We start from the raw sequence: 26,822 nt of genomic DNA on the forward strand, positions 1-26,822 counted from the left end.
GTGAAAGCTCCAAAATGCTTGCCTAATATGTCTGTTTATCCAAAAGGAAGTAGAAAGGGAGAGCTAGAAAGATAGCATTGCATCACATTACATGGCAATGCAATGCACAGTTGCTGAAGTTGAACCAAAATGAGCTTGTAATCTGGCTTCTGCAACTTTGAACATGAAAAATCCAATGAGGAGAAGAAAAGCAGAGCCAAAGAGTCCATCCCAAAATCCGACAAACAAGCAAAATGAACAAAAAACATTGAATTCAATTCTTTCTGATTTTAGAAACTGCATTAAAGAAGGGGTGCACCGGTCCTGGAGATACTGCAATACCAGGTCAATGCGTGGAGTGGACAGAGCAAGCTCTTTTTCCATCTCCCTGTTCTAAAAATCCATTTAATATATGGTCCCCAGATAGGGGACGTATCAGATATTAAACTGATAAGAACAGATACTACACTTGATCTTAGCCAAAAGGCCGAGAAGCGATAACCAGAATTGGTTTCAAACTACGGAGCCACCCAAGGATCCTAAAAAGTCCATTTGTGGAGATGAGCTCCTGGACTCCCGTTAAGAAGACATGTTGTCAACCTCTAGATCCCTTACATGCCTGCACTTTTCGGCTTGCTGCTGCTGCAATCCACGCGTTTTAGATCTGCATAACTCCACCTCTTTAAACACAGCACCTTCACCCCCTGCTGTTCCCACCCGCCTCAACACCGTTGGAAGGGAGGAGAACCAATTAAGGCGGGGGGTGGGGTGGAACGAGCAGCTGTCTACCCTTAGCAGGAGGGCTCCTGATTACATACCTCTCCTGCTGCTGCTGCTGCTGCTGGCTGTCCAGCAGCAGACTGAAGGTGGCTGCTGCTGTGCACAGGTATATAAAGGCTCAGAGCCTATTATGACACGCGCAGCCAGCGTTCCATTGCCACATTCCATCTACTGCAGGCAGGATACCTGGCTGGCTGAATGTCGCTGAGAAGCTCACAGAGACCGCCATAAGCAACAGTTTAACAGAATGCCACAGACTAATCAACCAAACTTTTTGGGTTGGGTTCTCTTTTATAGTCTGCAGGCATTAAATGAAAGAAGTCAGTGTTCCAGCAGAAGGAGACAACGTTTCAGAAAAGGCATTGTAGCAAACCAAAAAAGAAATTTTAAGCGCAGCAGTGTAACCAGCGCACATACCTGTTAGCTCGGGTGAGTTTAACCCCTTACTTACCGGGGACGTATTAGTACGCATATCTGCGTACCGCCGGTTCAGTGAGGGCTCCGGCGCTGAGCCCTCACTGAACCGAGCACATGTCAGCTGATTCTTACAGCTGACATGTGCCCGCAACAGCCGCGGGTGGAATCGCGATCCACCCGCGGCTGTTAACCAGTTAAATGCTGCTGTCAATCTCCGACAGCAGCATTTAACGCGCGCTTCCGGGTAGCGCGTCATAAGCCCCGCCCACCGGCGACCCCGTCACGTGATCGCGGGTCGCCGATGGGCGTGCATGACAACCCAGGGTCTGCAGCAGACGCCTGTGGTTGTCATGATCTTGTCGCTATGAGCGCCACCTAGTGGTCGGCGCTCATAGCACAGGACCATTTCTGCTGCATGCAGGGGATCTGCTGGTCCCCTGTATGTAGCAGAGGCGATCGGACAGTTGCTGCTTCTAGTCTCCTATGGAGACTATAGAAGCATGCAAAAAGTAAAAAAAAAAAGTTTTTAAAAATATAAAAAAAAATAAAAAAATATAAAAGTTTAAATCACCCCCCTTTCACCCCATTCAAAATAAAATATATAAAAAAAAAACCCACATACACATATTTGGTATCGCCGCGTTCAGAATCGCCCGATCTATCAAAATAAAAAAAGAATTATTCCGATCGGTAAACGGCGTAGCGAGAAAAAAATTCTAAACGCCAGAATTACGTTTTTTGGTCGCCGCAAAATTGCAATAAAATGCAATAACGGGCGATCAGAACATCGGATCTACCCCAAATGTTATCAATAAAAACGTCAGCCTGGCACGCAAAAAATAAGCCATCAACCAGCCCCAGATCACGAAAAATGGAGACGCTACGGGTCTTAGAAAATGGCGCTATTTTTTTATTTTTTTTTTTACCAAATTTTGGAATTTTTTTTCACCACTTAAATATAAAAGAACCTATACATGTTTGGTGTCTATGAACTCGTAATGACCTGTAGAATAAGAAGGACAGGTCAGTTTTAGCATTCAGTGAACATGGTAAAAAAAATAAATAAAAAACAACTGGGGTATTGCACTTTTTTTGCAATTTTACCGCACTTGGAATTTTTTTCCTGTTTTCCCGTACAGGATATGATAAAACTAGTAATGGCGTTGAAAAGTACATCTCGTCCCGCAAAAAATAAGCCCTCACATGGCCATATTGACCAAAAAATAAAAACGCTATGGCTCTGGGAACAAGGGGAGCAAAAACGAAAATGCAAAAACGAAAAATGCTCCGGGGCTTAAGGGGTTAAAAGGCTGCTGTTGATAACAAGGGCATTTGCTAAATAGATGGTGTGTGTGCAACAATATACTGAAAGGTCAATTATATTGTGCAGCTTATCTCACCACCTGTAGTTATTTAGGTGAAAGCTCCAAAATGCTTGCCTAATATGTCTGTTTATCCAAAAGGAAGTAGAAAGGGAGAGCTAGAAAGATAGCATTGCATCACATTACATGGCAATGCAATGCACAGTTGCTGAAGTTGAACCAAAATGAGCTTGTAATCTGGCTTCTGCAACTTTGAACATGAAAAATCCAATGAGGAGAAGAAAAGCAGAGCCAAAGAGTCCATCCCAAAATCCGACAAACAAGCAAAATGAACAAAAAACATTGAATTCAATTCTTTCTGATTTTAGAAACTGCATTAAAGAAGGGGTGCACCGGTCCTGGAGATACTGCAATACCAGGTCAATGCGTGGAGTGGACAGAGCAAGCTCTTTTTCCATCTCCCTGTTCTAAAAATCCATTTAATATATGGTCCCCAGATAGGGGACGTATCAGATATTAAACTGATAAGAACAGATACTACACTTGATCTTAGCCAAAAGGCCGAGAAGCGATAACCAGAATTGGTTTCAAACTACGGAGCCACCCAAGGATCCTAAAAAGTCCATTTGTGGAGATGAGCTCCTGGACTCCCGTTAAGAAGACATGTTGTCAACCTCTAGATCCCTTACATGCCTGCACTTTTCGGCTTGCTGCTGCTGCAATCCACGCGTTTTAGATCTGCATAACTCCACCTCTTTAAACACAGCACCTTCACCCCCTGCTGTTCCCACCCGCCTCAACACCGTTGGAAGGGAGGAGAACCAATTAAGGCGGGGGGTGGGGTGGAACGAGCAGCTGTCTACCCTTAGCAGGAGGGCTCCTGATTACATACCTCTCCTGCTGCTGCTGCTGCTGCTGGCTGTCCAGCAGCAGACTGAAGGTGGCTGCTGCTGTGCACAGGTATATAAAGGCTCAGAGCCTATTATGACACGCGCAGCCAGCGTTCCATTGCCACATTCCATCTACTGCAGGCAGGATACCTGGCTGGCTGAATGTCGCTGAGAAGCTCACAGAGACCGCCATAAGCAACAGTTTAACAGAATGCCACAGACTAATCAACCAAACTTTTTGGGTTGGGTTCTCTTTTATAGTCTGCAGGCATTAAATGAAAGAAGTCAGTGTTCCAGCAGAAGGAGACAACGTTTCAGAAAAGGCATTGTAGCAAACCAAAAAAGAAATTTTAAGCGCAGCAGTGTAACCAGCGCACATACCTGTTAGCTCGGGTGAGTTTAAAAGGCTGCTGTTGATAACAAGGGCATTTGCTAAATAGATGGTGTGTGTGCAACAATATACTGAAAGGTCAATTATATTGTGCAGCTTATCTCACCACCTGTAGTTATTTAGGTGAAAGCTCCAAAATGCTTGCCTAATATGTCTGTTTATCCAAAAGGAAGTAGAAAGGGAGAGCTAGAAAGATAGCATTGCATCACATTACATGGCAATGCAATGCACAGTTGCTGAAGTTGAACCAAAATGAGCTTGTAATCTGGCTTCTGCAACTTTGAACATGAAAAATCCAATGAGGAGAAGAAAAGCAGAGCCAAAGAGTCCATCCCAAAATCCGACAAACAAGCAAAATGAACAAAAAACATTGAATTCAATTCTTTCTGATTTTAGAAACTGCATTAAAGAAGGGGTGCACCGGTCCTGGAGATACTGCAATACCAGGTCAATGCGTGGAGTGGACAGAGCAAGCTCTTTTTCCATCTCCCTGTTCTAAAAATCCATTTAATATATGGTCCCCAGATAGGGGACGTATCAGATATTAAACTGATAAGAACAGATACTACACTTGATCTTAGCCAAAAGGCCGAGAAGCGATAACCAGAATTGGTTTCAAACTACGGAGCCACCCAAGGATCCTAAAAAGTCCATTTGTGGAGATGAGCTCCTGGACTCCCGTTAAGAAGACATGTTGTCAACCTCTAGATCCCTTACATGCCTGCACTTTTCGGCTTGCTGCTGCTGCAATCCACGCGTTTTAGATCTGCATAACTCCACCTCTTTAAACACAGCACCTTCACCCCCTGCTGTTCCCACCCGCCTCAACACCGTTGGAAGGGAGGAGAACCAATTAAGGCGGGGGGTGGGGTGGAACGAGCAGCTGTCTACCCTTAGCAGGAGGGCTCCTGATTACATACCTCTCCTGCTGCTGCTGCTGCTGCTGGCTGTCCAGCAGCAGACTGAAGGTGGCTGCTGCTGTGCACAGGTATATAAAGGCTCAGAGCCTATTATGACACGCGCAGCCAGCGTTCCATTGCCACATTCCATCTACTGCAGGCAGGATACCTGGCTGGCTGAATGTCGCTGAGAAGCTCACAGAGACCGCCATAAGCAACAGTTTAACAGAATGCCACAGACTAATCAACCAAACTTTTTGGGTTGGGTTCTCTTTTATAGTCTGCAGGCATTAAATGAAAGAAGTCAGTGTTCCAGCAGAAGGAGACAACGTTTCAGAAAAGGCATTGTAGCAAACCAAAAAAGAAATTTTAAGCGCAGCAGTGTAACCAGCGCACATACCTGTTAGCTCGGGTGAGTTTAAAAGGCTGCTGTTGATAACAAGGGCATTTGCTAAATAGATGGTGTGTGTGCAACAATATACTGAAAGGTCAATTATATTGTGCAGCTTATCTCACCACCTGTAGTTATTTAGGTGAAAGCTCCAAAATGCTTGCCTAATATGTCTGTTTATCCAAAAGGAAGTAGAAAGGGAGAGCTAGAAAGATAGCATTGCATCACATTACATGGCAATGCAATGCACAGTTGCTGAAGTTGAACCAAAATGAGCTTGTAATCTGGCTTCTGCAACTTTGAACATGAAAAATCCAATGAGGAGAAGAAAAGCAGAGCCAAAGAGTCCATCCCAAAATCCGACAAACAAGCAAAATGAACAAAAAACATTGAATTCAATTCTTTCTGATTTTAGAAACTGCATTAAAGAAGGGGTGCACCGGTCCTGGAGATACTGCAATACCAGGTCAATGCGTGGAGTGGACAGAGCAAGCTCTTTTTCCATCTCCCTGTTCTAAAAATCCATTTAATATATGGTCCCCAGATAGGGGACGTATCAGATATTAAACTGATAAGAACAGATACTACACTTGATCTTAGCCAAAAGGCCGAGAAGCGATAACCAGAATTGGTTTCAAACTACGGAGCCACCCAAGGATCCTAAAAAGTCCATTTGTGGAGATGAGCTCCTGGACTCCCGTTAAGAAGACATGTTGTCAACCTCTAGATCCCTTACATGCCTGCACTTTTCGGCTTGCTGCTGCTGCAATCCACGCGTTTTAGATCTGCATAACTCCACCTCTTTAAACACAGCACCTTCACCCCCTGCTGTTCCCACCCGCCTCAACACCGTTGGAAGGGAGGAGAACCAATTAAGGCGGGGGGTGGGGTGGAACGAGCAGCTGTCTACCCTTAGCAGGAGGGCTCCTGATTACATACCTCTCCTGCTGCTGCTGCTGCTGCTGGCTGTCCAGCAGCAGACTGAAGGTGGCTGCTGCTGTGCACAGGTATATAAAGGCTCAGAGCCTATTATGACACGCGCAGCCAGCGTTCCATTGCCACATTCCATCTACTGCAGGCAGGATACCTGGCTGGCTGAATGTCGCTGAGAAGCTCACAGAGACCGCCATAAGCAACAGTTTAACAGAATGCCACAGACTAATCAACCAAACTTTTTGGGTTGGGTTCTCTTTTATAGTCTGCAGGCATTAAATGAAAGAAGTCAGTGTTCCAGCAGAAGGAGACAACGTTTCAGAAAAGGCATTGTAGCAAACCAAAAAAGAAATTTTAAGCGCAGCAGTGTAACCAGCGCACATACCTGTTAGCTCGGGTGAGTTTAAAAGGCTGCTGTTGATAACAAGGGCATTTGCTAAATAGATGGTGTGTGTGCAACAATATACTGAAAGGTCAATTATATTGTGCAGCTTATCTCACCACCTGTAGTTATTTAGGTGAAAGCTCCAAAATGCTTGCCTAATATGTCTGTTTATCCAAAAGGAAGTAGAAAGGGAGAGCTAGAAAGATAGCATTGCATCACATTACATGGCAATGCAATGCACAGTTGCTGAAGTTGAACCAAAATGAGCTTGTAATCTGGCTTCTGCAACTTTGAACATGAAAAATCCAATGAGGAGAAGAAAAGCAGAGCCAAAGAGTCCATCCCAAAATCCGACAAACAAGCAAAATGAACAAAAAACATTGAATTCAATTCTTTCTGATTTTAGAAACTGCATTAAAGAAGGGGTGCACCGGTCCTGGAGATACTGCAATACCAGGTCAATGCGTGGAGTGGACAGAGCAAGCTCTTTTTCCATCTCCCTGTTCTAAAAATCCATTTAATATATGGTCCCCAGATAGGGGACGTATCAGATATTAAACTGATAAGAACAGATACTACACTTGATCTTAGCCAAAAGGCCGAGAAGCGATAACCAGAATTGGTTTCAAACTACGGAGCCACCCAAGGATCCTAAAAAGTCCATTTGTGGAGATGAGCTCCTGGACTCCCGTTAAGAAGACATGTTGTCAACCTCTAGATCCCTTACATGCCTGCACTTTTCGGCTTGCTGCTGCTGCAATCCACGCGTTTTAGATCTGCATAACTCCACCTCTTTAAACACAGCACCTTCACCCCCTGCTGTTCCCACCCGCCTCAACACCGTTGGAAGGGAGGAGAACCAATTAAGGCGGGGGGTGGGGTGGAACGAGCAGCTGTCTACCCTTAGCAGGAGGGCTCCTGATTACATACCTCTCCTGCTGCTGCTGCTGCTGCTGGCTGTCCAGCAGCAGACTGAAGGTGGCTGCTGCTGTGCACAGGTATATAAAGGCTCAGAGCCTATTATGACACGCGCAGCCAGCGTTCCATTGCCACATTCCATCTACTGCAGGCAGGATACCTGGCTGGCTGAATGTCGCTGAGAAGCTCACAGAGACCGCCATAAGCAACAGTTTAACAGAATGCCACAGACTAATCAACCAAACTTTTTGGGTTGGGTTCTCTTTTATAGTCTGCAGGCATTAAATGAAAGAAGTCAGTGTTCCAGCAGAAGGAGACAACGTTTCAGAAAAGGCATTGTAGCAAACCAAAAAAGAAATTTTAAGCGCAGCAGTGTAACCAGCGCACATACCTGTTAGCTCGGGTGAGTTTAAAAGGCTGCTGTTGATAACAAGGGCATTTGCTAAATAGATGGTGTGTGTGCAACAATATACTGAAAGGTCAATTATATTGTGCAGCTTATCTCACCACCTGTAGTTATTTAGGTGAAAGCTCCAAAATGCTTGCCTAATATGTCTGTTTATCCAAAAGGAAGTAGAAAGGGAGAGCTAGAAAGATAGCATTGCATCACATTACATGGCAATGCAATGCACAGTTGCTGAAGTTGAACCAAAATGAGCTTGTAATCTGGCTTCTGCAACTTTGAACATGAAAAATCCAATGAGGAGAAGAAAAGCAGAGCCAAAGAGTCCATCCCAAAATCCGACAAACAAGCAAAATGAACAAAAAACATTGAATTCAATTCTTTCTGATTTTAGAAACTGCATTAAAGAAGGGGTGCACCGGTCCTGGAGATACTGCAATACCAGGTCAATGCGTGGAGTGGACAGAGCAAGCTCTTTTTCCATCTCCCTGTTCTAAAAATCCATTTAATATATGGTCCCCAGATAGGGGACGTATCAGATATTAAACTGATAAGAACAGATACTACACTTGATCTTAGCCAAAAGGCCGAGAAGCGATAACCAGAATTGGTTTCAAACTACGGAGCCACCCAAGGATCCTAAAAAGTCCATTTGTGGAGATGAGCTCCTGGACTCCCGTTAAGAAGACATGTTGTCAACCTCTAGATCCCTTACATGCCTGCACTTTTCGGCTTGCTGCTGCTGCAATCCACGCGTTTTAGATCTGCATAACTCCACCTCTTTAAACACAGCACCTTCACCCCCTGCTGTTCCCACCCGCCTCAACACCGTTGGAAGGGAGGAGAACCAATTAAGGCGGGGGGTGGGGTGGAACGAGCAGCTGTCTACCCTTAGCAGGAGGGCTCCTGATTACATACCTCTCCTGCTGCTGCTGCTGCTGCTGGCTGTCCAGCAGCAGACTGAAGGTGGCTGCTGCTGTGCACAGGTATATAAAGGCTCAGAGCCTATTATGACACGCGCAGCCAGCGTTCCATTGCCACATTCCATCTACTGCAGGCAGGATACCTGGCTGGCTGAATGTCGCTGAGAAGCTCACAGAGACCGCCATAAGCAACAGTTTAACAGAATGCCACAGACTAATCAACCAAACTTTTTGGGTTGGGTTCTCTTTTATAGTCTGCAGGCATTAAATGAAAGAAGTCAGTGTTCCAGCAGAAGGAGACAACGTTTCAGAAAAGGCATTGTAGCAAACCAAAAAAGAAATTTTAAGCGCAGCAGTGTAACCAGCGCACATACCTGTTAGCTCGGGTGAGTTTAAAAGGCTGCTGTTGATAACAAGGGCATTTGCTAAATAGATGGTGTGTGTGCAACAATATACTGAAAGGTCAATTATATTGTGCAGCTTATCTCACCACCTGTAGTTATTTAGGTGAAAGCTCCAAAATGCTTGCCTAATATGTCTGTTTATCCAAAAGGAAGTAGAAAGGGAGAGCTAGAAAGATAGCATTGCATCACATTACATGGCAATGCAATGCACAGTTGCTGAAGTTGAACCAAAATGAGCTTGTAATCTGGCTTCTGCAACTTTGAACATGAAAAATCCAATGAGGAGAAGAAAAGCAGAGCCAAAGAGTCCATCCCAAAATCCGACAAACAAGCAAAATGAACAAAAAACATTGAATTCAATTCTTTCTGATTTTAGAAACTGCATTAAAGAAGGGGTGCACCGGTCCTGGAGATACTGCAATACCAGGTCAATGCGTGGAGTGGACAGAGCAAGCTCTTTTTCCATCTCCCTGTTCTAAAAATCCATTTAATATATGGTCCCCAGATAGGGGACGTATCAGATATTAAACTGATAAGAACAGATACTACACTTGATCTTAGCCAAAAGGCCGAGAAGCGATAACCAGAATTGGTTTCAAACTACGGAGCCACCCAAGGATCCTAAAAAGTCCATTTGTGGAGATGAGCTCCTGGACTCCCGTTAAGAAGACATGTTGTCAACCTCTAGATCCCTTACATGCCTGCACTTTTCGGCTTGCTGCTGCTGCAATCCACGCGTTTTAGATCTGCATAACTCCACCTCTTTAAACACAGCACCTTCACCCCCTGCTGTTCCCACCCGCCTCAACACCGTTGGAAGGGAGGAGAACCAATTAAGGCGGGGGGTGGGGTGGAACGAGCAGCTGTCTACCCTTAGCAGGAGGGCTCCTGATTACATACCTCTCCTGCTGCTGCTGCTGCTGCTGGCTGTCCAGCAGCAGACTGAAGGTGGCTGCTGCTGTGCACAGGTATATAAAGGCTCAGAGCCTATTATGACACGCGCAGCCAGCGTTCCATTGCCACATTCCATCTACTGCAGGCAGGATACCTGGCTGGCTGAATGTCGCTGAGAAGCTCACAGAGACCGCCATAAGCAACAGTTTAACAGAATGCCACAGACTAATCAACCAAACTTTTTGGGTTGGGTTCTCTTTTATAGTCTGCAGGCATTAAATGAAAGAAGTCAGTGTTCCAGCAGAAGGAGACAACGTTTCAGAAAAGGCATTGTAGCAAACCAAAAAAGAAATTTTAAGCGCAGCAGTGTAACCAGCGCACATACCTGTTAGCTCGGGTGAGTTTAAAAGGCTGCTGTTGATAACAAGGGCATTTGCTAAATAGATGGTGTGTGTGCAACAATATACTGAAAGGTCAATTATATTGTGCAGCTTATCTCACCACCTGTAGTTATTTAGGTGAAAGCTCCAAAATGCTTGCCTAATATGTCTGTTTATCCAAAAGGAAGTAGAAAGGGAGAGCTAGAAAGATAGCATTGCATCACATTACATGGCAATGCAATGCACAGTTGCTGAAGTTGAACCAAAATGAGCTTGTAATCTGGCTTCTGCAACTTTGAACATGAAAAATCCAATGAGGAGAAGAAAAGCAGAGCCAAAGAGTCCATCCCAAAATCCGACAAACAAGCAAAATGAACAAAAAACATTGAATTCAATTCTTTCTGATTTTAGAAACTGCATTAAAGAAGGGGTGCACCGGTCCTGGAGATACTGCAATACCAGGTCAATGCGTGGAGTGGACAGAGCAAGCTCTTTTTCCATCTCCCTGTTCTAAAAATCCATTTAATATATGGTCCCCAGATAGGGGACGTATCAGATATTAAACTGATAAGAACAGATACTACACTTGATCTTAGCCAAAAGGCCGAGAAGCGATAACCAGAATTGGTTTCAAACTACGGAGCCACCCAAGGATCCTAAAAAGTCCATTTGTGGAGATGAGCTCCTGGACTCCCGTTAAGAAGACATGTTGTCAACCTCTAGATCCCTTACATGCCTGCACTTTTCGGCTTGCTGCTGCTGCAATCCACGCGTTTTAGATCTGCATAACTCCACCTCTTTAAACACAGCACCTTCACCCCCTGCTGTTCCCACCCGCCTCAACACCGTTGGAAGGGAGGAGAACCAATTAAGGCGGGGGGTGGGGTGGAACGAGCAGCTGTCTACCCTTAGCAGGAGGGCTCCTGATTACATACCTCTCCTGCTGCTGCTGCTGCTGCTGGCTGTCCAGCAGCAGACTGAAGGTGGCTGCTGCTGTGCACAGGTATATAAAGGCTCAGAGCCTATTATGACACGCGCAGCCAGCGTTCCATTGCCACATTCCATCTACTGCAGGCAGGATACCTGGCTGGCTGAATGTCGCTGAGAAGCTCACAGAGACCGCCATAAGCAACAGTTTAACAGAATGCCACAGACTAATCAACCAAACTTTTTGGGTTGGGTTCTCTTTTATAGTCTGCAGGCATTAAATGAAAGAAGTCAGTGTTCCAGCAGAAGGAGACAACGTTTCAGAAAAGGCATTGTAGCAAACCAAAAAAGAAATTTTAAGCGCAGCAGTGTAACCAGCGCACATACCTGTTAGCTCGGGTGAGTTTAAAAGGCTGCTGTTGATAACAAGGGCATTTGCTAAATAGATGGTGTGTGTGCAACAATATACTGAAAGGTCAATTATATTGTGCAGCTTATCTCACCACCTGTAGTTATTTAGGTGAAAGCTCCAAAATGCTTGCCTAATATGTCTGTTTATCCAAAAGGAAGTAGAAAGGGAGAGCTAGAAAGATAGCATTGCATCACATTACATGGCAATGCAATGCACAGTTGCTGAAGTTGAACCAAAATGAGCTTGTAATCTGGCTTCTGCAACTTTGAACATGAAAAATCCAATGAGGAGAAGAAAAGCAGAGCCAAAGAGTCCATCCCAAAATCCGACAAACAAGCAAAATGAACAAAAAACATTGAATTCAATTCTTTCTGATTTTAGAAACTGCATTAAAGAAGGGGTGCACCGGTCCTGGAGATACTGCAATACCAGGTCAATGCGTGGAGTGGACAGAGCAAGCTCTTTTTCCATCTCCCTGTTCTAAAAATCCATTTAATATATGGTCCCCAGATAGGGGACGTATCAGATATTAAACTGATAAGAACAGATACTACACTTGATCTTAGCCAAAAGGCCGAGAAGCGATAACCAGAATTGGTTTCAAACTACGGAGCCACCCAAGGATCCTAAAAAGTCCATTTGTGGAGATGAGCTCCTGGACTCCCGTTAAGAAGACATGTTGTCAACCTCTAGATCCCTTACATGCCTGCACTTTTCGGCTTGCTGCTGCTGCAATCCACGCGTTTTAGATCTGCATAACTCCACCTCTTTAAACACAGCACCTTCACCCCCTGCTGTTCCCACCCGCCTCAACACCGTTGGAAGGGAGGAGAACCAATTAAGGCGGGGGGTGGGGTGGAACGAGCAGCTGTCTACCCTTAGCAGGAGGGCTCCTGATTACATACCTCTCCTGCTGCTGCTGCTGCTGCTGGCTGTCCAGCAGCAGACTGAAGGTGGCTGCTGCTGTGCACAGGTATATAAAGGCTCAGAGCCTATTATGACACGCGCAGCCAGCGTTCCATTGCCACATTCCATCTACTGCAGGCAGGATACCTGGCTGGCTGAATGTCGCTGAGAAGCTCACAGAGACCGCCATAAGCAACAGTTTAACAGAATGCCACAGACTAATCAACCAAACTTTTTGGGTTGGGTTCTCTTTTATAGTCTGCAGGCATTAAATGAAAGAAGTCAGTGTTCCAGCAGAAGGAGACAACGTTTCAGAAAAGGCATTGTAGCAAACCAAAAAAGAAATTTTAAGCGCAGCAGTGTAACCAGCGCACATACCTGTTAGCTCGGGTGAGTTTAAAAGGCTGCTGTTGATAACAAGGGCATTTGCTAAATAGATGGTGTGTGTGCAACAATATACTGAAAGGTCAATTATATTGTGCAGCTTATCTCACCACCTGTAGTTATTTAGGTGAAAGCTCCAAAATGCTTGCCTAATATGTCTGTTTATCCAAAAGGAAGTAGAAAGGGAGAGCTAGAAAGATAGCATTGCATCACATTACATGGCAATGCAATGCACAGTTGCTGAAGTTGAACCAAAATGAGCTTGTAATCTGGCTTCTGCAACTTTGAACATGAAAAATCCAATGAGGAGAAGAAAAGCAGAGCCAAAGAGTCCATCCCAAAATCCGACAAACAAGCAAAATGAACAAAAAACATTGAATTCAATTCTTTCTGATTTTAGAAACTGCATTAAAGAAGGGGTGCACCGGTCCTGGAGATACTGCAATACCAGGTCAATGCGTGGAGTGGACAGAGCAAGCTCTTTTTCCATCTCCCTGTTCTAAAAATCCATTTAATATATGGTCCCCAGATAGGGGACGTATCAGATATTAAACTGATAAGAACAGATACTACACTTGATCTTAGCCAAAAGGCCGAGAAGCGATAACCAGAATTGGTTTCAAACTACGGAGCCACCCAAGGATCCTAAAAAGTCCATTTGTGGAGATGAGCTCCTGGACTCCCGTTAAGAAGACATGTTGTCAACCTCTAGATCCCTTACATGCCTGCACTTTTCGGCTTGCTGCTGCTGCAATCCACGCGTTTTAGATCTGCATAACTCCACCTCTTTAAACACAGCACCTTCACCCCCTGCTGTTCCCACCCGCCTCAACACCGTTGGAAGGGAGGAGAACCAATTAAGGCGGGGGGTGGGGTGGAACGAGCAGCTGTCTACCCTTAGCAGGAGGGCTCCTGATTACATACCTCTCCTGCTGCTGCTGCTGCTGGCTGTCCAGCAGCAGACTGAAGGTGGCTGCTGCTGTGCACAGGTATATAAAGGCTCAGAGCCTATTATGACACGCGCAGCCAGCGTTCCATTGCCACATTCCATCTACTGCAGGCAGGATACCTGGCTGGCTGAATGTCGCTGAGAAGCTCACAGAGACCGCCATAAGCAACAGTTTAACAGAATGCCACAGACTAATCAACCAAACTTTTTGGGTTGGGTTCTCTTTTATAGTCTGCAGGCATTAAATGAAAGAAGTCAGTGTTCCAGCAGAAGGAGACAACGTTTCAGAAAAGGCATTGTAGCAAACCAAAAAAGAAATTTTAAGCGCAGCAGTGTAACCAGCGCACATACCTGTTAGCTCGGGTGAGTTTAAAAGGCTGCTGTTGATAACAAGGGCATTTGCTAAATAGATGGTGTGTGTGCAACAATATACTGAAAGGTCAATTATATTGTGCAGCTTATCTCACCACCTGTAGTTATTTAGGTGAAAGCTCCAAAATGCTTGCCTAATATGTCTGTTTATCCAAAAGGAAGTAGAAAGGGAGAGCTAGAAAGATAGCATTGCATCACATTACATGGCAATGCAATGCACAGTTGCTGAAGTTGAACCAAAATGAGCTTGTAATCTGGCTTCTGCAACTTTGAACATGAAAAATCCAATGAGGAGAAGAAAAGCAGAGCCAAAGAGTCCATCCCAAAATCCGACAAACAAGCAAAATGAACAAAAAACATTGAATTCAATTCTTTCTGATTTTAGAAACTGCATTAAAGAAGGGGTGCACCGGTCCTGGAGATACTGCAATACCAGGTCAATGCGTGGAGTGGACAGAGCAAGCTCTTTTTCCATCTCCCTGTTCTAAAAATCCATTTAATATATGGTCCCCAGATAGGGGACGTATCAGATATTAAACTGATAAGAACAGATACTACACTTGATCTTAGCCAAAAGGCCGAGAAGCGATAACCAGAATTGGTTTCAAACTACGGAGCCACCCAAGGATCCTAAAAAGTCCATTTGTGGAGATGAGCTCCTGGACTCCCGTTAAGAAGACATGTTGTCAACCTCTAGATCCCTTACATGCCTGCACTTTTCGGCTTGCTGCTGCTGCAATCCACGCGTTTTAGATCTGCATAACTCCACCTCTTTAAACACAGCACCTTCACCCCCTGCTGTTCCCACCCGCCTCAACACCGTTGGAAGGGAGGAGAACCAATTAAGGCGGGGGGTGGGGTGGAACGAGCAGCTGTCTACCCTTAGCAGGAGGGCTCCTGATTACATACCTCTCCTGCTGCTGCTGCTGCTGGCTGTCCAGCAGCAGACTGAAGGTGGCTGCTGCTGTGCACAGGTATATAAAGGCTCAGAGCCTATTATGACACGCGCAGCCAGCGTTCCATTGCCACATTCCATCTACTGCAGGCAGGATACCTGGCTGGCTGAATGTCGCTGAGAAGCTCACAGAGACCGCCATAAGCAACAGTTTAACAGAATGCCACAGACTAATCAACCAAACTTTTTGGGTTGGGTTCTCTTTTATAGTCTGCAGGCATTAAATGAAAGAAGTCAGTGTTCCAGCAGAAGGAGACAACGTTTCAGAAAAGGCATTGTAGCAAACCAAAAAAGAAATTTTAAGCGCAGCAGTGTAACCAGCGCACATACCTGTTAGCTCGGGTGAGTTTAAAAGGCTGCTGTTGATAACAAGGGCATTTGCTAAATAGATGGTGTGTGTGCAACAATATACTGAAAGGTCAATTATATTGTGCAGCTTATCTCACCACCTGTAGTTATTTAGGTGAAAGCTCCAAAATGCTTGCCTAATATGTCTGTTTATCCAAAAGGAAGTAGAAAGGGAGAGCTAGAAAGATAGCATTGCATCACATTACATGGCAATGCAATGCACAGTTGCTGAAGTTGAACCAAAATGAGCTTGTAATCTGGCTTCTGCAACTTTGAACATGAAAAATCCAATGAGGAGAAGAAAAGCAGAGCCAAAGAGTCCATCCCAAAATCCGACAAACAAGCAAAATGAACAAAAAACATTGAATTCAATTCTTTCTGATTTTAGAAACTGCATTAAAGAAGGGGTGCACCGGTCCTGGAGATACTGCAATACCAGGTCAATGCGTGGAGTGGACAGAGCAAGCTCTTTTTCCATCTCCCTGTTCTAAAAATCCATTTAATATATGGTCCCCAGATAGGGGACGTATCAGATATTAAACTGATAAGAACAGATACTACACTTGATCTTAGCCAAAAGGCCGAGAAGCGATAACCAGAATTGGTTTCAAACTACGGAGCCACCCAAGGATCCTAAAAAGTCCATTTGTGGAGATGAGCTCCTGGACTCCCGTTAAGAAGACATGTTGTCAACCTCTAGATCCCTTACATGCCTGCACTTTTCGGCTTGCTGCTGCTGCAATCCACGCGTTTTAGATCTGCATAACTCCACCTCTTTAAACACAGCACCTTCACCCCCTGCTGTTCCCACCCGCCTCAACACCGTTGGAAGGGAGGAGAACCAATTAAGGCGGGGGGTGGGGTGGAACGAGCAGCTGTCTACCCTTAGCAGGAGGGCTCCTGATTACATACCTCTCCTGCTGCTGCTGCTGCTGGCTGTCCAGCAGCAGACTGAAGGTGGCTGCTGCTGTGCACAGGTATATAAAGGCTCAGAGCCTATTATGACACGCGCAGCCAGCGTTCCATTGCCACATTCCATCTACTGCAGGCAGGATACCTGGCTGGCTGAATGTCGCTGAGAAGCTCACAGAGACCGCCATAAGCAACAGTTTAACAGAATGCCACAGACTAATCAACCAAACTTTTTGGGTTGGGTTCTCTTTTATAGTCTGCAGGCATTAAATGAAAGAAGTCAGTGTTCCAGCAGAAGGAGACAACGTTTCAGAAAAGGCATTGTAGCAAACCAAAAAAGAAATTTTAAGCGCAGCAGTGTAACCAGCGCACATACCTGTTAGCTCGGGTGAGTTTAAAAGGCTGCTGTTGATAACAAGGGCATTTGCTAAATAGATGGTGTGTGTGCAACAATATACTGAAAGGTCAATTATATTGTGCAGCTTATCTCACCACCTGTAGTTATTTAGGTGAAAGCTCCAAAATGCTTGCCTAATATGTCTGTTTATCCAAAAGGAAGTAGAAAGGGAGAGCTAGAAAGATAGCATTGCATCACATTACATGGCAATGCAATGCACAGTTGCTGAAGTTGAACCAAAATGAGCTTGTAATCTGGCTTCTGCAACTTTGAACATGAAAAATCCAATGAGGAGAAGAAAAGCAGAGCCAAAGAGTCCATCCCAAAATCCGACAAACAAGCAAAATGAACAAAAAACATTGAATTCAATTCTTTCTGATTTTAGAAACTGCATTAAAGAAGGGGTGCACCGGTCCTGGAGATACTGCAATACCAGGTCAATGCGTGGAGTGGACAGAGCAAGCTCTTTTTCCATCTCCCTGTTCTAAAAATCCATTTAATATATGGTCCCCAGATAGGGGACGTATCAGATATTAAACTGATAAGAACAGATACTACACTTGATCTTAGCCAAAAGGCCGAGAAGCGATAACCAGAATTGGTTTCAAACTACGGAGCCACCCAAGGATCCTAAAAAGTCCATTTGTGGAGATGAGCTCCTGGACTCCCGTTAAGAAGACATGTTGTCAACCTCTAGATCCCTTACATGCCTGCACTTTTCGGCTTGCTGCTGCTGCAATCCACGCGTTTTAGATCTGCATAACTCCACCTCTTTAAACACAGCACCTTCACCCCCTGCTGTTCCCACCCGCCTCAACACCGTTGGAAGGGAGGAGAACCAATTAAGGCGGGGGGTGGGGTGGAACGAGCAGCTGTCTACCCTTAGCAGGAGGGCTCCTGATTACATACCTCTCCTGCTGCTGCTGCTGCTGGCTGTCCAGCAGCAGACTGAAGGTGGCTGCTGCTGTGCACAGGTATATAAAGGCTCAGAGCCTATTATGACACGCGCAGCCAGCGTTCCATTGCCACATTCCATCTACTGCAGGCAGGATACCTGGCTGGCTGAATGTCGCTGAGAAGCTCACAGAGACCGCCATAAGCAACAGTTTAACAGAATGCCACAGACTAATCAACCAAACTTTTTGGGTTGGGTTCTCTTTTATAGTCTGCAGGCATTAAATGAAAGAAGTCAGTGTTCCAGCAGAAGGAGACAACGTTTCAGAAAAGGCATTGTAGCAAACCAAAAAAGAAATTTTAAGCGCAGCAGTGTAACCAGCGCACATACCTGTTAGCTCGGGTGAGTTTAAAAGGCTGCTGTTGATAACAAGGGCATTTGCTAAATAGATGGTGTGTGTGCAACAATATACTGAAAGGTCAATTATATTGTGCAGCTTATCTCACCACCTGTAGTTATTTAGGTGAAAGCTCCAAAATGCTTGCCTAATATGTCTGTTTATCCAAAAGGAAGTAGAAAGGGAGAGCTAGAAAGATAGCATTGCATCACATTACATGGCAATGCAATGCACAGTTGCTGAAGTTGAACCAAAATGAGCTTGTAATCTGGCTTCTGCAACTTTGAACATGAAAAATCCAATGAGGAGAAGAAAAGCAGAGCCAAAGAGTCCATCCCAAAATCCGACAAACAAGCAAAATGAACAAAAAACATTGAATTCAATTCTTTCTGATTTTAGAAACTGCATTAAAGAAGGGGTGCACCGGTCCTGGAGATACTGCAATACCAGGTCAATGCGTGGAGTGGACAGAGCAAGCTCTTTTTCCATCTCCCTGTTCTAAAAATCCATTTAATATATGGTCCCCAGATAGGGGACGTATCAGATATTAAACTGATAAGAACAGATACTACACTTGATCTTAGCCAAAAGGCCGAGAAGCGATAACCAGAATTGGTTTCAAACTACGGAGCCACCCAAGGATCCTAAAAAGTCCATTTGTGGAGATGAGCTCCTGGACTCCCGTTAAGAAGACATGTTGTCAACCTCTAGATCCCTTACATGCCTGCACTTTTCGGCTTGCTGCTGCTGCAATCCACGCGTTTTAGATCTGCATAACTCCACCTCTTTAAACACAGCACCTTCACCCCCTGCTGTTCCCACCCGCCTCAACACCGTTGGAAGGGAGGAGAACCAATTAAGGCGGGGGGTGGGGTGGAACGAGCAGCTGTCTACCCTTAGCAGGAGGGCTCCTGATTACATACCTCTCCTGCTGCTGCTGCTGCTGGCTGTCCAGCAGCAGACTGAAGGTGGCTGCTGCTGTGCACAGGTATATAAAGGCTCAGAGCCTATTATGACACGCGCAGCCAGCGTTCCATTGCCACATTCCATCTACTGCAGGCAGGATACCTGGCTGGCTGAATGTCGCTGAGAAGCTCACAGAGACCGCCATAAGCAACAGTTTAACAGAATGCCACAGACTAATCAACCAAACTTTTTGGGTTGGGTTCTCTTTTATAGTCTGCAGGCATTAAATGAAAGAAGTCAGTGTTCCAGCAGAAGGAGACAACGTTTCAGAAAAGGCATTGTAGCAAACCAAAAAAGAAATTTTAAGCGCAGCAGTGTAACCAGCGCACATACCTGTTAGCTCGGGTGAGTTTAAAAGGCTGCTGTTGATAACAAGGGCATTTGCTAAATAGATGGTGTGTGTGCAACAATATACTGAAAGGTCAATTATATTGTGCAGCTTATCTCACCACCTGTAGTTATTTAGGTGAAAGCTCCAAAATGCTTGCCTAATATGTCTGTTTATCCAAAAGGAAGTAGAAAGGGAGAGCTAGAAAGATAGCATTGCATCACATTACATGGCAATGCAATGCACAGTTGCTGAAGTTGAACCAAAATGAGCTTGTAATCTGGCTTCTGCAACTTTGAACATGAAAAATCCAATGAGGAGAAGAAAAGCAGAGCCAAAGAGTCCATCCCAAAATCCGACAAACAAGCAAAATGAACAAAAAACATTGAATTCAATTCTTTCTGATTTTAGAAACTGCATTAAAGAAGGGGTGCACCGGTCCTGGAGATACTGCAATACCAGGTCAATGCGTGGAGTGGACAGAGCAAGCTCTTTTTCCATCTCCCTGTTCTAAAAATCCATTTAATATATGGTCCCCAGATAGGGGACGTATCAGATATTAAACTGATAAGAACAGATACTACACTTGATCTTAGCCAAAAGGCCGAGAAGCGATAACCAGAATTGGTTTCAAACTACGGAGCCACCCAAGGATCCTAAAAAGTCCATTTGTGGAGATGAGCTCCTGGACTCCCGTTAAGAAGACATGTTGTCAACCTCTAGATCCCTTACATGCCTGCACTTTTCGGCTTGCTGCTGCTGCAATCCACGCGTTTTAGATCTGCATAACTCCACCTCTTTAAACACAGCACCTTCACCCCCTGCTGTTCCCACCCGCCTCAACACCGTTGGAAGGGAGGAGAACCAATTAAGGCGGGGGGTGGGGTGGAACGAGCAGCTGTCTACCCTTAGCAGGAGGGCTCCTGATTACATACCTCTCCTGCTGCTGCTGCTGCTGGCTGTCCAGCAGCAGACTGAAGGTGGCTGCTGCTGTGCACAGGTATATAAAGGCTCAGAGCCTATTATGACACGCGCAGCCAGCGTTCCATTGCCACATTCCATCTACTGCAGGCAGGATACCTGGCTGGATGAATGTCGCTGAGAAGCTCACAGAGACCGCCATAAGCAACAGTTTAACAGAATGCCACAGACTAATCAACCAAACTTTTTGGGTTGGGTTCTCTTTTATAGTCTGCAGGCATTAAATGAAAGAAGTCAGTGTTCCAGCAGAAGGAGACAACGTTTCAGAAAAGGCATTGTAGCAAACCAAAAAAGAAATTTTAAGCGCAGCAGTGTAACCAGCGCACATACCTGTTAGCTCGGGTGAGTTTAAAAGGCTGCTGTTGATAACAAGGGCATTTGCTAAATAGATGGTGTGTGTGCAACAATATACTGAAAGGTCAATTATATTGTGCAGCTTATCTCACCACCTGTAGTTATTTAGGTGAAAGCTCCAAAATGCTTGCCTAATATGTCTGTTTATCCAAAAGGAAGTAGAAAGGGAGAGCTAGAAAGATAGCATTGCATCACATTACATGGCAATGCAATGCACAGTTGCTGAAGTTGAACCAAAATGAGCTTGTAATCTGGCTTCTGCAACTTTGAACATGAAAAATCCAATGAGGAGAAGAAAAGCAGAGCCAAAGAGTCCATCCCAAAATCCGACAAACAAGCAAAATGAACAAAAAACATTGAATTCAATTCTTTCTGATTTTAGAAACTGCATTAAAGAAGGGGTGCACCGGTCCTGGAGATACTGCAATACCAGGTCAATGCGTGGAGTGGACAGAGCAAGCTCTTTTTCCATCTCCCTGTTCTAAAAATCCATTTAATATATGGTCCCCAGATAGGGGACGTATCAGATATTAAACTGATAAGAACAGATACTACACTTGATCTTAGCCAAAAGGCCGAGAAGCGATAACCAGAATTGGTTTCAAACTACGGAGCCACCCAAGGATCCTAAAAAGTCCATTTGTGGAGATGAGCTCCTGGACTCCCGTTAAGAAGACATGTTGTCAACCTCTAGATCCCTTACATGCCTGCACTTTTCGGCTTGCTGCTGCTGCAATCCACGCGTTTTAGATCTGCATAACTCCACCTCTTTAAACACAGCACCTTCACCCCCTGCTGTTCCCACCCGCCTCAACACCGTTGGAAGGGAGGAGAACCAATTAAGGCGGGGGGTGGGGTGGAACGAGCAGCTGTCTACCCTTAGCAGGAGGGCTCCTGATTACATACCTCTCCTGCTGCTGCTGCTGCTGGCTGTCCAGCAGCAGACTGAAGGTGGCTGCTGCTGTGCACAGGTATATAAAGGCTCAGAGCCTATTATGACACGCGCAGCCAGCGTTCCATTGCCACATTCCATCTACTGCAGGCAGGATACCTGGCTGGCTGAATGTCGCTGAGAAGCTCACAGAGACCGCCATAAGCAACAGTTTAACAGAATGCCACAGACTAATCAACCAAACTTTTTGGGTTGGGTTCTCTTTTATAGTCTGCAGGCATTAAATGAAAGAAGTCAGTGTTCCAGCAGAAGGAGACAACGTTTCAGAAAAGGCATTGTAGCAAACCAAAAAAGAAATTTTAAGCGCAGCAGTGTAACCAGCGCACATACCTGTTAGCTCGGGTGAGTTTAAAAGGCTGCTGTTGATAACAAGGGCATTTGCTAAATAGATGGTGTGTGTGCAACAATATACTGAAAGGTCAATTATATTGTGCAGCTTATCTCACCACCTGTAGTTATTTAGGTGAAAGCTCCAAAATGCTTGCCTAATATGTCTGTTTATCCAAAAGGAAGTAGAAAGGGAGAGCTAGAAAGATAGCATTGCATCACATTACATGGCAATGCAATGCACAGTTGCTGAAGTTGAACCAAAATGAGCTTGTAATCTGGCTTCTGCAACTTTGAACATGAAAAATCCAATGAGGAGAAGAAAAGCAGAGCCAAAGAGTCCATCCCAAAATCCGACAAACAAGCAAAATGAACAAAAAACATTGAATTCAATTCTTTCTGATTTTAGAAACTGCATTAAAGAAGGGGTGCACCGGTCCTGGAGATACTGCAATACCAGGTCAATGCGTGGAGTGGACAGAGCAAGCTCTTTTTCCATCTCCCTGTTCTAAAAATCCATTTAATATATGGTCCCCAGATAGGGGACGTATCAGATATTAAACTGATAAGAACAGATACTACACTTGATCTTAGCCAAAAGGCCGAGAAGCGATAACCAGAATTGGTTTCAAACTACGGAGCCACCCAAGGATCCTAAAAAGTCCATTTGTGGAGATGAGCTCCTGGACTCCCGTTAAGAAGACATGTTGTCAACCTCTAGATCCCTTACATGCCTGCACTTTTCGGCTTGCTGCTGCTGCAATCCACGCGTTTTAGATCTGCATAACTCCACCTCTTTAAACACAGCACCTTCACCCCCTGCTGTTCCCACCCGCCTCAACACCGTTGGAAGGGAGGAGAACCAATTAAGGCGGGGGGTGGGGTGGAACGAGCAGCTGTCTACCCTTAGCAGGAGGGCTCCTGATTACATACCTCTCCTGCTGCTGCTGCTGCTGGCTGTCCAGCAGCAGACTGAAGGTGGCTGCTGCTGTGCACAGGTATATAAAGGCTCAGAGCCTATTATGACACGCGCAGCCAGCGTTCCATTGCCACATTCCATCTACTGCAGGCAGGATACCTGGCTGGCTGAATGTCGCTGAGAAGCTCACAGAGACCGCCATAAGCAACAGTTTAACAGAATGCCACAGACTAATCAACCAAACTTTTTGGGTTGGGTTCTCTTTTATAGTCTGCAGGCATTAAATGAAAGAAGTCAGTGTTCCAGCAGAAGGAGACAACGTTTCAGAAAAGGCATTGTAGCAAACCAAAAAAGAAATTTTAAGCGCAGCAGTGTAACCAGCGCACATACCTGTTAGCTCGGGTGAGTTTAAAAGGCTGCTGTTGATAACAAGGGCATTTGCTAAATAGATGGTGTGTGTGCAACAATATACTGAAAGGTCAATTATATTGTGCAGCTTATCTCACCACCTGTAGTTATTTAGGTGAAAGCTCCAAAATGCTTGCCTAATATGTCTGTTTATCCAAAAGGAAGTAGAAAGGGAGAGCTAGAAAGATAGCATTGCATCACATTACATGGCAATGCAATGCACAGTTGCTGAAGTTGAACCAAAATGAGCTTGTAATCTGGCTTCTGCAACTTTGAACATGAAAAATCCAATGAGGAGAAGAAAAGCAGAGCCAAAGAGTCCATCCCAAAATCCGACAAACAAGCAAAATGAACAAAAAACATTGAATTCAATTCTTTCTGATTTTAGAAACTGCATTAAAGAAGGGGTGCACCGGTCCTGGAGATACTGCAATACCAGGTCAATGCGTGGAGTGGACAGAGCAAGCTCTTTTTCCATCTCCCTGTTCTAAAAATCCATTTAATATATGGTCCCCAGATAGGGGACGTATCAGATATTAAACTGATAAGAACAGATACTACACTTGATCTTAGCCAAAAGGCCGAGAAGCGATAACCAGAATTGGTTTCAAACTACGGAGCCACCCAAGGATCCTAAAAAGTCCATTTGTGGAGATGAGCTCCTGGACTCCCGTTAAGAAGACATGTTGTCAACCTCTAGATCCCTTACATGCCTGCACTTTTCGGCTTGCTGCTGCTGCAATCCACGCGTTTTAGATCTGCATAACTCCACCTCTTTAAACACAGCACCTTCACCCCCTGCTGTTCCCACCCGCCTCAACACCGTTGGAAGGGAGGAGAACCAATTAAGGCGGGGGGTGGGGTGGAACGAGCAGCTGTCTACCCTTAGCAGGAGGGCTCCTGATTACATACCTCTCCTGCTGCTGCTGCTGCTGGCTGTCCAGCAGCAGACTGAAGGTGGCTGCTGCTGTGCACAGGTATATAAAGGCTCAGAGCCTATTATGACACGCGCAGCCAGCGTTCCATTGCCACATTCCATCTACTGCAGGCAGGATACCTGGCTGGCTGAATGTCGCTGAGAAGCTCACAGAGACCGCCATAAGCAACAGTTTAACAGAATGCCACAGACTAATCAACCAAACTTTTTGGGTTGGGTTCTCTTTTATAGTCTGCAGGCATTAAATGAAAGAAGTCAGTGTTCCAGCAGAAGGAGACAACGTTTCAGAAAAGGCATTGTAGCAAACCAAAAAAGAAATTTTAAGCGCAGCAGTGTAACCAGCGCACATACCTGTTAGCTCGGGTGAGTTTAAAAGGCTGCTGTTGATAACAAGGGCATTTGCTAAATAGATGGTGTGTGTGCAACAATATACTGAAAGGTCAATTATATTGTGCAGCTTATCTCACCACCTGTAGTTATTTAGGTGAAAGCTCCAAAATGCTTGCCTAATATGTCTGTTTATCCAAAAGGAAGTAGAAAGGGAGAGCTAGAAAGATAGCATTGCATCACATTACATGGCAATGCAATGCACAGTTGCTGAAGTTGAACCAAAATGAGCTTGTAATCTGGCTTCTGCAACTTTGAACATGAAAAATCCAATGAGGAGAAGAAAAGCAGAGCCAAAGAGTCCATCCCAAAATCCGACAAACAAGCAAAATGAACAAAAAACATTGAATTCAATTCTTTCTGATTTTAGAAACTGCATTAAAGAAGGGGTGCACCGGTCCTGGAGATACTGCAATACCAGGTCAATGCGTGGAGTGGACAGAGCAAGCTCTTTTTCCATCTCCCTGTTCTAAAAATCCATTTAATATATGGTCCCCAGATAGGGGACGTATCAGATATTAAACTGATAAGAACAGATACTACACTTGATCTTAGCCAAAAGGCCGAGAAGCGATAACCAGAATTGGTTTCAAACTACGGAGCCACCCAAGGATCCTAAAAAGTCCATTTGTGGAGATGAGCTCCTGGACTCCCGTTAAGAAGACATGTTGTCAACCTCTAGATCCCTTACATGCCTGCACTTTTCGGCTTGCTGCTGCTGCAATCCACGCGTTTTAGATCTGCATAACTCCACCTCTTTAAACACAGCACCTTCACCCCCTGCTGTTCCCACCCGCCTCAACACCGTTGGAAGGGAGGAGAACCAATTAAGGCGGGGGGTGGGGTGGAACGAGCAGCTGTCTACCCTTAGCAGGAGGGCTCCTGATTACATACCTCTCCTGCTGCTGCTGCTGCTGGCTGTCCAGCAGCAGACTGAAGGTGGCTGCTGCTGTGCACAGGTATATAAAGGCTCAGAGCCTATTATGACACGCGCAGCCAGCGTTCCATTGCCACATTCCATCTACTGCAGGCAGGATACCTGGCTGGCTGAATGTCGCTGAGAAGCTCACAGAGACCGCCATAAGCAACAGTTTAACAGAATGCCACAGACTAATCAACCAAACTTTTTGGGTTGGGTTCTCTTTTATAGTCTGCAGGCATTAAATGAAAGAAGTCAGTGTTCCAGCAGAAGGAGACAACGTTTCAGAAAAGGCATTGTAGCAAACCAAAAAAGAAATTTTAAGCGCAGCAGTGTAACCAGCGCACATACCTGTTAGCTCGGGTGAGTTTAAAAGGCTGCTGTTGATAACAAGGGCATTTGCTAAATAGATGGTGTGTGTGCAACAATATACTGAAAGGTCAATTATATTGTGCAGCTTATCTCACCACCTGTAGTTATTTAGGTGAAAGCTCCAAAATGCTTGCCTAATATGTCTGTTTATCCAAAAGGAAGTAGAAAGGGAGAGCTAGAAAGATAGCATTGCATCACATTACATGGCAATGCAATGCACAGTTGCTGAAGTTGAACCAAAATGAGCTTGTAATCTGGCTTCTGCAACTTTGAACATGAAAAATCCAATGAGGAGAAGAAAAGCAGAGCCAAAGAGTCCATCCCAAAATCCGACAAACAAGCAAAATGAACAAAAAACATTGAATTCAATTCTTTCTGATTTTAGAAACTGCATTAAAGAAGGGGTGCACCGGTCCTGGAGATACTGCAATACCAGGTCAATGCGTGGAGTGGACAGAGCAAGCTCTTTTTCCATCTCCCTGTTCTAAAAATCCATTTAATATATGGTCCCCAGATAGGGGACGTATCAGATATTAAACTGATAAGAACAGATACTACACTTGATCTTAGCCAAAAGGCCGAGAAGCGATAACCAGAATTGGTTTCAAACTACGGAGCCACCCAAGGATCCTAAAAAGTCCATTTGTGGAGATGAGCTCCTGGACTCCCGTTAAGAAGACATGTTGTCAACCTCTAGATCCCTTACATGCCTGCACTTTTCGGCTTGCTGCTGCTGCAATCCACGCGTTTTAGATCTGCATAACTCCACCTCTTTAAACACAGCACCTTCACCCCCTGCTGTTCCCACC

At 45.0% G+C, this 26,822-nt stretch overlaps 20 non-coding genes across 20 annotated transcripts; all 20 read right to left on the reverse strand.

The window, feature by feature from the left end:
* Positions 1-287: 287 nt before the first annotated feature.
* Positions 288-478, reverse strand: LOC141250695 (U2 spliceosomal RNA). The gene has a single exon (XR_012312815.1). It is a non-coding gene; the product is annotated as a U2 spliceosomal RNA (small nuclear RNA).
* Positions 479-2,880: 2,402 nt separating this feature from the next.
* LOC141250696 (U2 spliceosomal RNA) lies at positions 2,881-3,071 on the reverse strand. The gene has a single exon (XR_012312816.1). It is a non-coding gene; the product is annotated as a U2 spliceosomal RNA (small nuclear RNA).
* A 1,118-nt stretch (positions 3,072-4,189) lies between these two features.
* On the reverse strand, positions 4,190-4,380 carry LOC141250697 (U2 spliceosomal RNA). The gene has a single exon (XR_012312817.1). It is a non-coding gene; the product is annotated as a U2 spliceosomal RNA (small nuclear RNA).
* A 1,118-nt stretch (positions 4,381-5,498) lies between these two features.
* On the reverse strand, positions 5,499-5,689 carry LOC141250698 (U2 spliceosomal RNA). Its single transcript, XR_012312818.1, has one exon. It is a non-coding gene; the product is annotated as a U2 spliceosomal RNA (small nuclear RNA).
* Positions 5,690-6,807: 1,118 nt separating this feature from the next.
* LOC141250699 (U2 spliceosomal RNA) lies at positions 6,808-6,998 on the reverse strand. The gene has a single exon (XR_012312819.1). It is a non-coding gene; the product is annotated as a U2 spliceosomal RNA (small nuclear RNA).
* Positions 6,999-8,116: 1,118 nt separating this feature from the next.
* Positions 8,117-8,307, reverse strand: LOC141250700 (U2 spliceosomal RNA). Its single transcript, XR_012312820.1, has one exon. It is a non-coding gene; the product is annotated as a U2 spliceosomal RNA (small nuclear RNA).
* Positions 8,308-9,425: 1,118 nt separating this feature from the next.
* LOC141250701 (U2 spliceosomal RNA) lies at positions 9,426-9,616 on the reverse strand. Its single transcript, XR_012312821.1, has one exon. It is a non-coding gene; the product is annotated as a U2 spliceosomal RNA (small nuclear RNA).
* Positions 9,617-10,734: 1,118 nt separating this feature from the next.
* On the reverse strand, positions 10,735-10,925 carry LOC141250702 (U2 spliceosomal RNA). The gene has a single exon (XR_012312822.1). It is a non-coding gene; the product is annotated as a U2 spliceosomal RNA (small nuclear RNA).
* Positions 10,926-12,043: 1,118 nt separating this feature from the next.
* On the reverse strand, positions 12,044-12,234 carry LOC141250704 (U2 spliceosomal RNA). The gene has a single exon (XR_012312823.1). It is a non-coding gene; the product is annotated as a U2 spliceosomal RNA (small nuclear RNA).
* Positions 12,235-13,352: 1,118 nt separating this feature from the next.
* LOC141250705 (U2 spliceosomal RNA) lies at positions 13,353-13,543 on the reverse strand. The gene has a single exon (XR_012312824.1). It is a non-coding gene; the product is annotated as a U2 spliceosomal RNA (small nuclear RNA).
* A 1,115-nt stretch (positions 13,544-14,658) lies between these two features.
* LOC141250707 (U2 spliceosomal RNA) lies at positions 14,659-14,849 on the reverse strand. The gene has a single exon (XR_012312826.1). It is a non-coding gene; the product is annotated as a U2 spliceosomal RNA (small nuclear RNA).
* Positions 14,850-15,964: 1,115 nt separating this feature from the next.
* LOC141250708 (U2 spliceosomal RNA) lies at positions 15,965-16,155 on the reverse strand. The gene has a single exon (XR_012312828.1). It is a non-coding gene; the product is annotated as a U2 spliceosomal RNA (small nuclear RNA).
* Positions 16,156-17,270: 1,115 nt separating this feature from the next.
* On the reverse strand, positions 17,271-17,461 carry LOC141250709 (U2 spliceosomal RNA). Its single transcript, XR_012312829.1, has one exon. It is a non-coding gene; the product is annotated as a U2 spliceosomal RNA (small nuclear RNA).
* Positions 17,462-18,576: 1,115 nt separating this feature from the next.
* Positions 18,577-18,767, reverse strand: LOC141250710 (U2 spliceosomal RNA). Its single transcript, XR_012312830.1, has one exon. It is a non-coding gene; the product is annotated as a U2 spliceosomal RNA (small nuclear RNA).
* A 1,115-nt stretch (positions 18,768-19,882) lies between these two features.
* LOC141250711 (U2 spliceosomal RNA) lies at positions 19,883-20,073 on the reverse strand. Its single transcript, XR_012312831.1, has one exon. It is a non-coding gene; the product is annotated as a U2 spliceosomal RNA (small nuclear RNA).
* Positions 20,074-21,188: 1,115 nt separating this feature from the next.
* Positions 21,189-21,379, reverse strand: LOC141250712 (U2 spliceosomal RNA). Its single transcript, XR_012312832.1, has one exon. It is a non-coding gene; the product is annotated as a U2 spliceosomal RNA (small nuclear RNA).
* A 1,115-nt stretch (positions 21,380-22,494) lies between these two features.
* LOC141250713 (U2 spliceosomal RNA) lies at positions 22,495-22,685 on the reverse strand. The gene has a single exon (XR_012312833.1). It is a non-coding gene; the product is annotated as a U2 spliceosomal RNA (small nuclear RNA).
* A 1,115-nt stretch (positions 22,686-23,800) lies between these two features.
* Positions 23,801-23,991, reverse strand: LOC141250715 (U2 spliceosomal RNA). Its single transcript, XR_012312834.1, has one exon. It is a non-coding gene; the product is annotated as a U2 spliceosomal RNA (small nuclear RNA).
* Positions 23,992-25,106: 1,115 nt separating this feature from the next.
* On the reverse strand, positions 25,107-25,297 carry LOC141250716 (U2 spliceosomal RNA). Its single transcript, XR_012312835.1, has one exon. It is a non-coding gene; the product is annotated as a U2 spliceosomal RNA (small nuclear RNA).
* A 1,115-nt stretch (positions 25,298-26,412) lies between these two features.
* On the reverse strand, positions 26,413-26,603 carry LOC141250717 (U2 spliceosomal RNA). The gene has a single exon (XR_012312836.1). It is a non-coding gene; the product is annotated as a U2 spliceosomal RNA (small nuclear RNA).
* Between the last annotated feature and the right edge of the window lie 219 nt (positions 26,604-26,822).

Source organism: Phyllobates terribilis, unplaced genomic scaffold (genome assembly GCF_046119375.1).
Source record: "Phyllobates terribilis strain yellow unplaced genomic scaffold, ASM4611937v1 Scaffold_6046__1_contigs__length_47164, whole genome shotgun sequence".
Taxonomy (NCBI): domain Eukaryota; kingdom Metazoa; phylum Chordata; class Amphibia; order Anura; family Dendrobatidae; genus Phyllobates; species Phyllobates terribilis.